Source organism: Bos indicus, chromosome 23 (assembly GCF_029378745.1).
Source record: "Bos indicus isolate NIAB-ARS_2022 breed Sahiwal x Tharparkar chromosome 23, NIAB-ARS_B.indTharparkar_mat_pri_1.0, whole genome shotgun sequence".
In the NCBI taxonomy this organism is placed as follows: Eukaryota; Metazoa; Chordata; class Mammalia; order Artiodactyla; family Bovidae; genus Bos; species Bos indicus.
This window is the reverse complement of record NC_091782.1, coordinates 491,619-504,362: the sequence shown is the minus strand read 5'-3', so window position 1 is coordinate 504,362 and position 12,744 is coordinate 491,619. Positions and strand designations below refer to the sequence as shown.

The 12,744-nt window shown below is 36.7% G+C and overlaps 1 pseudogene; it reads right to left on the bottom strand.

The window, feature by feature from the left end:
• Nucleotides 1-2,862: 2,862 nt before the first annotated feature.
• LOC139179040 (olfactory receptor 4C46-like) lies at nt 2,863-10,498 on the bottom strand (annotated as a pseudogene).
• Between the last annotated feature and the right edge of the window lie 2,246 nt (nt 10,499-12,744).

The window sequence follows — 12,744 nt, the reverse complement described above, 5'->3', positions numbered from 1 at the left end:
CATTTTACTTTGGTTTTCTTAGGTCAAATGCAGAGAGGGAAATTTATAAAAGTAATTTCTAAGGAGAAATGTTGAGGGAAGCTGTCTGTAGCACAGGGGGAAAGGAATAGAGTCTCAATTAGTGTTTGGATTTACCAAGGAGCCCTGAGAGTTCTGCAGTATTTATTGTACTATGATATTGGCTCCACTTTAAGGCAAGAGGACCAGCCTTTCACCCCAAACCCAGTCATTTATTGGCCAGTGGTGGACACTGGGATAGTGAGAATAATCCCCAGTGAAGCAGTTCCAATTTTCTCTGGTGCAATTGTACAGAAACAATGGGGTTGTGAGCTCTTAGCCGCTCAGCCATATGATAGCTATTCCTGGGTACATTGGCCCAGTGAAGGAGATTTGACCAGGTGCAACATGGCCACCACATTCCGTGTCATCATTAGTACCACCGCAGCTCAAGCCTCTATCATTTCATACCCAGATAATTACAGTAACATTCTAACTGCTCTACTGCTGCTTGTGTTGCTCCCTTCAATTTATTTTCTGTATTGTATCTGGAGTCATCACCTAAATTTCAAGTCTAACTGCATCACTAGATAGCTTAAAAGACCAGTCCTTTCCATATAGTACATAGCATGAAGCCTTGACACAATTATGAGACCCTTCTTTAACTTCCTTATTTCTATCTCTTGCTATTTTCCCTTTATAAGCTAAATGGCCAGCATGTTTCCTGGCATATAGTTGGAATACAATAAATAATTTTAAATGAATAGTTGATTTCACAACCACAACTCTATCAAAATTATTAGGATTCCTGCATTCTTATATTCACCTTCTAGCCTTTGTTATATACTCCATCTCCAAGAACACTCTTACTTCAATTGATGTCTATTTATTCTGGTAACATTTTCTCATACTTCTAGTTTCAGTTTTCAGATTTTTTTCACTCTGTAAATTTTCTGATTCCAAAGTCTTTGTTGTGTATCCATCAAGCATGCTCTCAGAGCATCCTGTCCTTCCACTGTCTTATTTTTTTGTAAAACTGCATTATAATCACCTGTACTTTTTGGGGTATCTCAGTGGTCCTAAACTTTGTGAAGCCATCACTTGAATTTCTCTTTATTGGTGCTTCTGCTGCTGCTAACTTGCTTCAGTAGTGTCCGACCCTGTGTGACCCCATAGACAGCAGCCCACCAGGCTCTCCCGTCCCTGGGATTATCCAGGCAAGAAGCCTGGAGTGGGTTGCCATTTCCTTCTCCAATGCATGAAAGTGAAAAGTGAAAGTGAAGTAGCTCAGTCGTGTCCGACTGCGACCTCATGGACTGCAGCCAACCAGGCTCCTCCGTCCATGGGATTTTCCAGGCAAGAGTACAGGAGTGGGTTCCTAGTTCCTCCTCCACTTTATCACTGAAACCCAAGCAAATATTAATGTGCTTTATTCATTCCTTGGACCCAAAACTATTTATTGTTTAATGAATGAAATATGAAAGTGATAAATGGAATACATTTATGCTGAAATTACTTCGTATGTAACTGAAGCTACTTATTTAAATTTTTTTTCATAATATAATGTTACCCAAAACTAAATTGATTAACAAATAACAGAAAAAGCCCACAGTAACACAATAATGAAATCTTAGTAATAGCACAAAGATTAAAAGGTTAATAATTTGCTCATTTGATTACAGAAACAGCTTTAGTTTCTTTCTTTTTCATAGTTTAAGTGGGAATAAATAAAAAATTGTTGTTTCCAAGGAGATAAAACTAGAATTCATCCCAGACTTTAAAACACATAAAAGTAGAAAAAGTTTCCTAATCTCTATCACTACCTTATTTATCTTTATTTTATTAATGTTATTCATCTTTGTTTACACTTATATTATTTATTCAGCATTTATTATGAACCAGACATTGGGCTAATTGTAAAAAAAAATGTTAGCAAGTAGGCAAATAGTTTATGGAGTATGACTATTTATATACTTAATACAGTGAAATTCCCATTTGACATGAAATGCTATTTTATTTGAATCATTCTTCCTTTTGATTCCTTATCAGGATAAGATGGTTACATGAGTGATTCAAAGTGATTCTGAATGCAACAGGAAATTTTGAAATATAGTATATCATTTAGATATTAAATGGTACATTGCTTTTATATTCCTAGAATAGTTACACAACACAATAGCACACTACTTGACATAAAACCATCAACTATGACACATAAAAAGTGGTCAGTATTATTAATTAAAATCATTAGCATTTATTCATATATAACGACAACTAAATATATGTGTGTGCATATATATATATATATATATATATATATATATATATATACACACATTATGATAGTGTATATACTAAGGTATAATACATGTATAAATATACATTTCAGCAGAACTATTTCTATAAATGTTAACAAATATAACTATGTTGCTTGTTGATCATTATGGCCTGGTCGTACACTGCAGCATTTAAGAACATAGTCTGACAGTTCAGGTAGCTTCAGGTTACTGGTTCCTCAGTACTTTTGCTTTGAAACATATTCCTTTCTGTTTGTTGGCTCACTTGTAATATGGCAATAATAACTATGTCTACACTTTGGATTGTAATTGAAATTATTAATAAATATCAGCATATTTTGTTACTTCTGTTTTATTAGAAAAATAGTTTTGAATCCATAAACATTAATGAAGTTAGATAAATAGGTAAAAATTTGGTAGTTTTCCAAATTTACAAAAGCTTATTTTTTTTGTCCCATTTCTACACCCGTTTATTCTGCCCTCTTTGTAGAATTTATGATTTATACTAGTTTCTTTCTTTGGTCAAAAATATCCTTTGAACATTGCCTCTCTTCAATTGACTTTGGTGTCAAAGCACATTTATATTTACATCTGAAATAGCTTTCTGACTAAACAATTTCCTAACGGCATTTTTCATCTGGTCATTTCTCAAGGTATAGATTAAGGGATTTAATATGGGAGTTATAATACTGTAGAATACAGCCACTGCTTTATCAACAGGTAAAGTAGCTGTGGGTCTCATGTACACAAATATGCAGGGCACAAAGAATAAGATGGCTGCCATGATGTGGGAGATGCAGGTGGAGAGGGCTTTTTGCCTCCCTTCCAAGCTGTAGGTCCTTAGGGAGTGCAGAATGACCGCATAAGAGCCCATCAAGAGAATGAAGTTTAATAGACAGATGAATCCACTGTTGGCAGCAACAAAGAGTCCTAGAGTGTGGATATCAGTGCAGGCAAGATCGAGCAAAGGGTTCAGATCACACATAAAGAACACATCAAACATTAAAAATCCAAATTCAAAAAATTAACGGAAGGGGAATTTAAGTATAGTTCTCCCCATCAAATCTTGCAACATGCTCTTTTCGTAATAAATATTTTAAATACTGATTCAGCTGGAACTACTGCAATGCTTCATCATTGGTGCTCGGAGCAATTAAATGCAAAACCATTAGTTAAATGGAAGGACCTCCTCTCCAGACAATGGAAGGGTCCTGATCAATTATTAACTAGCGGTCGAGGATATGCTTGTATTTTTCCACAGGACGCAGATTCTCCAATTTATCCCAGACAGGCTGATGCACCATGTTGCAGTCCCCCAGACATCCGGTTCCCCCATTGCTTCTATCACAGAAGAGGAGGGGCACTCCTCTGCCCCTGCCACCGCAGCTGCTGCACAGAACAGCTGCACGTTGGGAGCTGCGGACCCGACCAGCCTGGCTGCCTGGGCCCAGCGCACAGTGCTTGCAACAGATAGCCCCGCCAGCCTCCGTTTGCACTCGCTTGGCTGCCCCTGAGCCCGAGGCCGGATCAGCGAAGGAGTGGGGGCGATGCCCACCGTAAGGGGAGGCAAGATAAACATGGAGATCCCGGTGAGACTGACGGGGCTGCTGCAGCGCAGACTCCAACCAGAAAATAATTCTACTTATTCTGTTTTAGCTTGTCTACGCTTGCCTTATGTTTTTCTTTTTACTAATGACTCCAAGAAACTCAATGTACATATGAATTATTCAGGTGGATCTAATGTAGTGACTTGTGAACAAGGCATCTTGTTTAAACCCTCAATGTAACGTTTGCTCCTTTGTAATGTTATAACATCCACCTTATCTTATAATGTAACCACTTATTGATATAACTATAGTCTTGCTGTATTACAACAACTTCAGGATTTAATGTGATTGTGATGGTTTGCGGGCTTGTTTATCCTGGGAATAACAGCGTTAATAACCGCAATTACTTCTGCAGCAGCAATATCATTGACTCAACAGGTGCATACTGCCCAATATGTTGATACCATATCTAAAAATATGTTGTCTACAAGAGACACACCTCAAAACAGGGGACACATAAAGACTGAAAGTGAAGAGCTGGAAAAAGATTTTCCATGCAAATAGGGATCAAAAGAAAGCAGGAGTAGCAATACTCATATCAGATAAAATAGACTTTAAAACAAAGGCTGTGAAAAGAGACAAAGAAGGTCACTACATAATGATCAAAGGATCAATCCAAGAAGAAAATAAAACAATTATAAATATATATGCACCCAACACAGGAGCACCGCAGTATGTAAGACAAATGCTAACAAGTATGAGAGGAGAAATTAACAATAACACAATAAGAGTGGGAGACTTTAATACCCCACTCACACCTATGGATAGATCAACTAAACAGAAAATTAACAAGGAAACACAAACTTTAAACGATACAATAGACCGGTTAGACCTAATTGATATCTATAGGACATTTCATCCCAAAACAATGAATTTCACCTTTTTCTCAAGGGCACATGGAACCTTCTCCAGGATAGATCACATCCTGGGTCATAAAGCTAGCCTTGGTAAATTCAAAAAAATAGAAATCATTCCAAGCATCTTTTCTGACCACAATGCAGTAAGATTAGACTTCAATTACAGGAGAAAACCTATTAAAAATTCCAACAAATGGAGGCTGAACAACACGCTGCTGAATAACCAACAAATCACAGAAGAAATCAAAAAAGAAATCAAAATTTGCATACAAATGAATGAAAATGAAAACACAAAAACCCAAAACCTGTGGGACATGGTAAAAGCAGTCGTAAGGGGAAAGTTCAGAGCAATACAGGCACACCTCAAGAAACAAGAAAAAAGTCAAATAAAAAACCTAACTCTATACCTAAAGCAACTAGAAAAGGAAGAAATGAAGAACCCCAGGGTTAGTTGAAGGAAAGAAATCTTAAAAATTAGAGCAGAAATAAATGCAAAAGAAAAAAAAGAGACCATAGCAAAAATCAACAACCAAAAGCTGGTTCTTTGAAAGGATAAATACAATTGACAAACCATTAGCCAGACTCATCAAGAAACAAAGGGAGAAAAATCAAATCAATAAAATTAGAAACAAAAATATTTGGCAAAACTAATACAATTATGTAAAGTTTAAAAATAAAATAAAATTAAAAAAAAAAAAAACAAAGAAAATGGAGAGATCACAACAAACAACACAGAAATACAAAGGATCATAAGACACTACTATCAGCAATTATATGCCAATAAAATGGACAACGTGGAAGAAATGGACAAATTCTTAGAAAAGTACAAATTTCCAAAACTCGACCAGGAAGAAATAGAAAATCTTAACAGACCCATCACAAGCACGGGAATTGAAACTGTAATCAAAAATCTTCCAGCAAACAAAAGCCCAGGTCCAGACGGCTTCACAGCTGAATTCTACCAAAAATTTAGAGAAGAGCTAACACCTATCCTGCTCAAACTCTTCCAGAAAATTGCAGAGGAAGGTAAACTTCCAAACTCATTCTATGAGGCCACCATCACCCTAATACCAAAACCTGACAAAGATCCCACAAAAAAAGAAAACTACAGGCCAATATCACTGATGAACATAGATGCAAAAATCCTTAACAAAATTCTAGCAATCAGAATCCAACAAGACGTTAAAAAGATCATACACCATGACCAAGTGGGCTTTATCCCAGGGATGCAAGGAGTCTTCAATATCCGCAAATCAATCAATATAATACACCACATTAACAAATTGAAAACTAAAAACCATATGATTATCTCAATAGATGCAGAGAAAGCCTTTGACAAAATTCAACATCCATTTATGATAAAAACTGTCCAGAAAGCAGGAATAGAAGGGACATACCTCAACATAATAAAAGCTATATATGACAAACCCACAGCAAACATTATCCTCAGTGGTGAAAAATTGAAAGCATTTCCTGTAAAGTCAGGAACAACACAAGGGTGCCCACTTTCACCATTACTATTCAACATAGTTTTGGAAGTTTTGGCCACAGCAATCAGAGCAGAAAAAGAAATAAAAGGAATCCAAGTTGGAAAAGAAGAAGTAAAACTCTCACTTTTTGCAGATGACATGATCCTCTACATAGAAAACCCTAAAGACTCCACCAGAAAATTACTAGAACTAATCAATGACTATAGTAAAGTTGCACGATATAAAATCAACACACAGAAATTCCTTGCATTCCTATGCACTAATAATGAGAAAACTGAAAGAGAAATTAAGGAAACAATTCCATTCACCATTGCAACGGAAAGAATAAAATACTTAGGAATATATCTACCTAAAGAAACTAAAGACCTATGCATAGAAAACTATAAAACACTGGTGAAAGAAATCAAAGAGGACACTAATAGATGGAGAAATACACGATGTTCATGGATTAGAAGAATCAATATAGTGAAAATGAGTATACTACCCAAAGCAATTTATAGATTCAATGCAATCCCTATCAAGCTACCAACGGTATTCTTCACAGAGCTTGAACAAATAATTTCACAATTTGTATGGAAATACAAAAAACCTCGAATAGCCAAAGCAATCTTGAGAAAGAAGAATGGAACTGGAGGAATCAACCTACCTGACTTCAGGCTCTACTACAAAGCCACAGTTATCAAGACAGTATGGTACTGGCACAAAGACAGAAATATAGATCAATGGAACAAAATAGAAAGCCCAGAGATCAATCCACGCACATATGGACACCTTATGTTTGAAAAAGGAGGCAAGAATATACAATGGATTAAAGACAATCTCTTTAACAAGTGGTGCTGGGAAATCTGGTCAACCACTTGTAAAAGAATGAAACTAGAACACTTTCTAACACCATACACAAAAATAAACTCAAAATGGATTAAAGATCTAAATGTAAGACCAGAAACTATAAAACTCCTAGAGGAGAACATAGGCAAAACACTCTCCAACATACATCACAGCAGGATCCTCTATGACCCACCTCCCAGAATATTGGAAATAAAAGTAAAAATAAACAAATGGGACCTAATTAACCTTAATAGCTTCTGAACATCAAAGGAAACTATTAGCAAGGTGAAAAGACAGCCTCAGAATGGGAGAAAATAATAGCAAATGAAGCAACTGACAAACAACTAATCTCAAAAATATACAAGCAACTCCTACAGCTCAACTCCAGAAAAATAAACGACCCAATCAAAAAATGGGGCAAAGAACTAAATAGACATTTCTCCAAAGAAGACATATAGATGGCTAACAAACACATGAAAAGATGCTCAACATCACTCATTATCAGAGAAATGCAAATCAAAACCACTGTGAGGTACCATTTCACACCAGTCAGAATGGCTGTGATCCAAAAGTCTACAAGCAATAAATGCTGGAGAGGGTGTGGAGAAAAGGGAACCCTCTTACACTGTTGGTGGGAATGCAAACTAGTACAGCCACTATGGAGAACAGTCTGGAGATTCCTTAAAAAACTGGAAATAGAACTGCCTTATGATCCAGCAATCCCACTGCTGGGCATACACACTGAGGAAACCAGAAGGGAAAGAGACACGTGTACCCCAATGTTCATCGCAGCACTGTTTATAATAGCCAGGATATGGAAGCAAACTAGATGTCCATCAGCAGATGAATGGATAAGAAAGCTGTGGTACATATACACAATGGAGTATTACTCAGCCATTAAAAAGAATACATTTGAATCAGTTCTAATGAGGTGGATGAAACTGGAGCTTATTATACAGAGTGAAGTAAGCCAGAAAGAAAAACGCCAATATAGTATACTAATGCATATATATGGAATTCAGAAAGATGGTAACAATAACCCTGTGTACGAGACAGCAAAAGAGACACTGATGTATAGAACAGTCTTATGGACTCTGTGGGAGAGGGAGAGGGTGGGAAGATTTGGGAGAATGGCATTGAAACATGAAAAATATCATGTATGAAACGAGATGCCAGACAAGGTTCGATGCAGAATACTGGATGCTTAGGGCTAGTGCACTGGGACGACCAAGAGGGATGGTGTGGGGAGGGAGGAGGGTGGAGGGTTCAGGATGGGGAACACATGTATACCTGTGGCGGATTCATTTTGATATTTGGCAAAACTAATACAATTATGTAAAGTTTAAAAATAAAATAAAATGTTTCTCTAACTCTAACAACACAAGAAGCTATAGATAGAAAGTTGGAGCTGAGGGTAGATGCCTTGGAGGAGGCAATAATGCATATTGGGACTCAGTTACAGGCTTTAAAAATGAAAATGGCTCTGTCTTGCCAGGCTGATTACCAGTGGATATGCGCAACATCTTTAAAGGTAAATGAGACAGATTATGAATGGGAAAAAATCAAAAATCATATCTCAGGTGTTTGGAACAGCTCTGACATTGGCCTGGACTTAGGGAAACCTCATAATCAAATACAGACCCTGGAACACTCTCAACTGGATTTTACCGCTGCTGGAGCAGCTAATGACTTTTTTCACACTTTCTCTAACTTCATTTCAGGAAAAAACATACTGTCTAATATCCTTGGTTATGTCGCTGCTGGTGCTTTAATTTTGCTTCTCATAAGCATTCTTCCTTGTATTGTCAGGATTCTTCGGCAGAACATTCAGAAGCTTGCGACTGAGCTGCATCTGGCTGTTTTAAGAAATAAAAAAGGGGGAGATGCCTGGAGCCAGCGTGAGGAATTCTGCCTGTGGCAAAGGTCATGAGGAAGGAGGCTCGCCATAGGCACAGGAGAGATAAAGCCTCAGGAGTCCCCCTGGAAATTCTCGAGCATCTACCCCCCAAACCAGAGTCTGCCTACTTTCTGCTCTCACCTACACCTCTGACTTTATGTGGGGTTGTCCTCTCTCTTGAAAAGAGTTAACTTACAGCTCCAGTTAATAAAGTTCCTGGGTGTGATAGTGTTTCAACCTACAAACTCCTTTGGAAGTCCTCTAGCCTGCCTGAATAGGATTTTCTGGCCACATGTGATTGTTCAGAGTCTCCCAACTGTGAGAGGCATGAGATGTTCTAAACTGTCTAAATACAGATTCCTTTCAGCAGTTAAAAGATTGATTAGAAATTGTATTAGTGAAGGGTTTTTCACTTGTTGGGCCAATGTTTGCTGCTAAGTTTCCATATCCCTTACCTGCTGTGTCCCTGGCAGTGTATTGATTAATATAACTGGTGTAAGTAGTAGCTTTAACGTTTGTAACCTTGGACCCTTGAGTTAATTCTTTTTCTTGTTATAGCCCACCATACCTTTGCCCTATAGGAATGCAACTTTATCTAATGCTTTTGGAGGGTGGCACCTGACTAATCACCCTTAGAGAAAAATAAGTTTTCTGAAGAAAGGGTCTTAAAATGTTAACAGGCCTCTGGGCCAGAAGATGATGCAAATCAGCTAAACTTTTGCATATGATAAGTTTGCAGGAAGAAAGCCTGGCTTACTGCATGACTCTACCCCTTCCCCCATTATCCTGTATACATAACTTAAGGTATAAAAACTACTTTGGAAAATAAAGTGTGGGCCTTGTTCACCGAAACTTGGTCTCCCCATGTCGTTCTTTCTCTCACCTTCTTGCTGAATTATTCAGCCTCTTTTTTCCACTGAATTTCCTCACTGAGCTGTCCTTATTTAACCACTCTTTATATCCTTAATTAATGTTTAATTAAGCAATTGTTTCCTGATCCTCACTGACGCCATTGTCACTTCAAATTCCCTGGATCCACCGGGGCTGAACCCCGGCAATTAGGGCTACAGAAGGGTAACATGAAGATGAAGAGGATCTGAACGATTCCATGAAGAAAGCCTCCCACCCATGCCAATCCCACTAGCAGTCCACACAGCCACCCATTCATGATGGTCGCATAATGCAAGGGCTTACAGATGGTCACATAGCAGTCATAGACCATCACAGTAAGTAGGATGACATCAGCACCTCCAAAGAAATGTTCCCCAAATATTTGAGCCATGCATCCATTGTTTGGGGGTATTGACACAGGAATTGCAGGCATCAATAAAAGAGAGATGAGCCAGGAAAAAGTACATGGGGGACCCCAATAATGAGCTGGTGGTCATGGTGACCAAGGTGAGCACATTCCCTACCATAGAGACAATGTAGACGATGAGAAACACAGCAAATATGACTTTTTGCACCTTCGGATTCTGTGTGAGTCCCAGTAGAATAACTCTGTCACATTATTCCTTTTCTCCATGTATCTCATATTATGGTTAATTACATTACATGAAAAAAATCTCACTTTTTCATAATGCAACCTTGAATTCATTGTCCCCAGTAATAAATACCTAAATTCTATTGAGTTCTGTATCCTTATGAGTTTATTTGAGATTAAATAAAAAAAAGAGCTTCTGATATCTTGAAAAATTACTCAAATTCTTTCCTGGGAGAAGATAATGCTTAGAGTCATGAGGAACTTAGTGAACACAGAGGCAAGAGGGAATCTGTGTATACTGAACCATGTGAGATGATTTAGGGTCTTAGTAGAAGCAGTAAGTTTCATGTATAGTGGCAACTAAGCCTGAAAAAAGAAGTAGAAAATGGATGCAAAGGCTATAAATTCAAAGTTAAAGAGTTTTCCTTTTAATCTTAGAAAATAAGAAACCAGGGAAAGTAACTGGAATACCATTGGAATGATGAAGAAGCATTTGAGAAAGAGGGAATGCTGGATATAACTCTGATAGAGGTCTTTGTGTGACTTTTATGAAACAGGTTGAGGTTCAGGAAAGTAAAGGAGGATAGATATGGGAACCCCAGGGTCAGACTGATTGCAATAGTTGACATAAATTGTAACAGAACATTGTTGATGAGAAGGAAATGAAAGGACACAGTTACTGTAGTCAAATGATCAATGTGTTGCCTAATTCTAGTAAATTTATAATGCCAATAAGCATACTTCCAATGACTGGCATTATCATGGCATGATAGCAACATATGTGGATAGTATTATTTCATTTTTTGCACAGGATTAAAAATTGTAAAGACTACTTTTAGTCATAATAATAATCATTAACTAAAACTTAATGAATACTGATTCTGCTTCAAATTTTTAATTCATGCTCTATATTATGTCATAATAAACAATATTTACATAGTAAATTCTTTTGATATGACCATGATGACTTGAATTACTTTAATAACTTTAGAGGCAAGTGTATATCAAGCAAATACAACAGAAACACAGGAACATCCACACATACACACACAATATAGCTTTTTTGAATACTCAAATATTAATTAATTAGTGAGTTTTAGTAAGCTCCAGGAGATGGTGGAGGACAAGGAAGCCTGGCATGCTGCAGTCCATGGGGTCACAAAGAGTTGGACATGACTGAGCAACTGAACAACAACAACAACAATGACATATGGTGCTGCTTTCTTTGTAGATCCACTTTATTTTTGTGTTCCCTTAGTCTTTTTGTTCTCTCCCCAATTCTGCTATAAAATATAATCTCGCAGATTCTTCTGAAAAATGTTGAAAACCACAATCCCAGTGGTTAAGTATGTTTTTTTGAGAGTCAGAAAAACCAGATGAGAATCTTGTTTTCCCCTACTTACAACTTCTTGATCTGGGGTACACTTCATTGCAGCTTCCATCCTTGTTTCCTCTAATCAAGTGAGAACAATAGTGTCTGACTCACAGGTTGTTATAAAAAGTGATTCAGGAAACATATATGAATATATCCACCACACTGTGGAGAACACATAAAGGTATTTCATTTATTCCTCTATTTATGCAGCAGTAGGAAGAATTGATATTTTGTGTGATAATACAAATAAATTAACCAATTAAAGTGAGGAAGAGTCATCTCCAATTTTATTTTTAATGAAGTCACAGAGAACTTTATTTTGCACAGTAGTTGATCCCAGGAAATGTTCTTTACATTCATGTTTGAACTAAACAAGTGATGATTTATATCATCTAATATTTACATTTATTTACATATGTGTGTAAATTATATTTAAGTTTTATTTTCACTCACATGATTAGTCTTAATGATTAAAAGAAGTATCTCATGGCCAAAGAACTATATTTAATATTTAGCTAGATCTTAAATTTTTCTTAAATTCTATGCACCATAATTTTTTATTTGTAAAATTATGTAAATTATATTTACAAACTACCTTTTGAAGAATTGGGTGAAGTTAAAATGCTCTATCACTATATTTGAAAACTGTTGAAACAGAATGATTACTGTATACATAAAATCACAAGCTCTATGATCGACCCTATCAAAGAACTTACTTTCTGGTTTTAGATGATAGTAATGATTTTCAAAGTGTTCAGAACTAATTCCATTTTCAAATTATCCCGCCTCATCTTTGGATAAGTAGCTTTTGGTATGAAAGATATGACAAATTTCAAAAGACCCTGTTCAGATTATTCACAGTAGAAATATTATCCTTTTTATAAGTCTAAGTCTTTTCTTCTAGCCTAAAGAC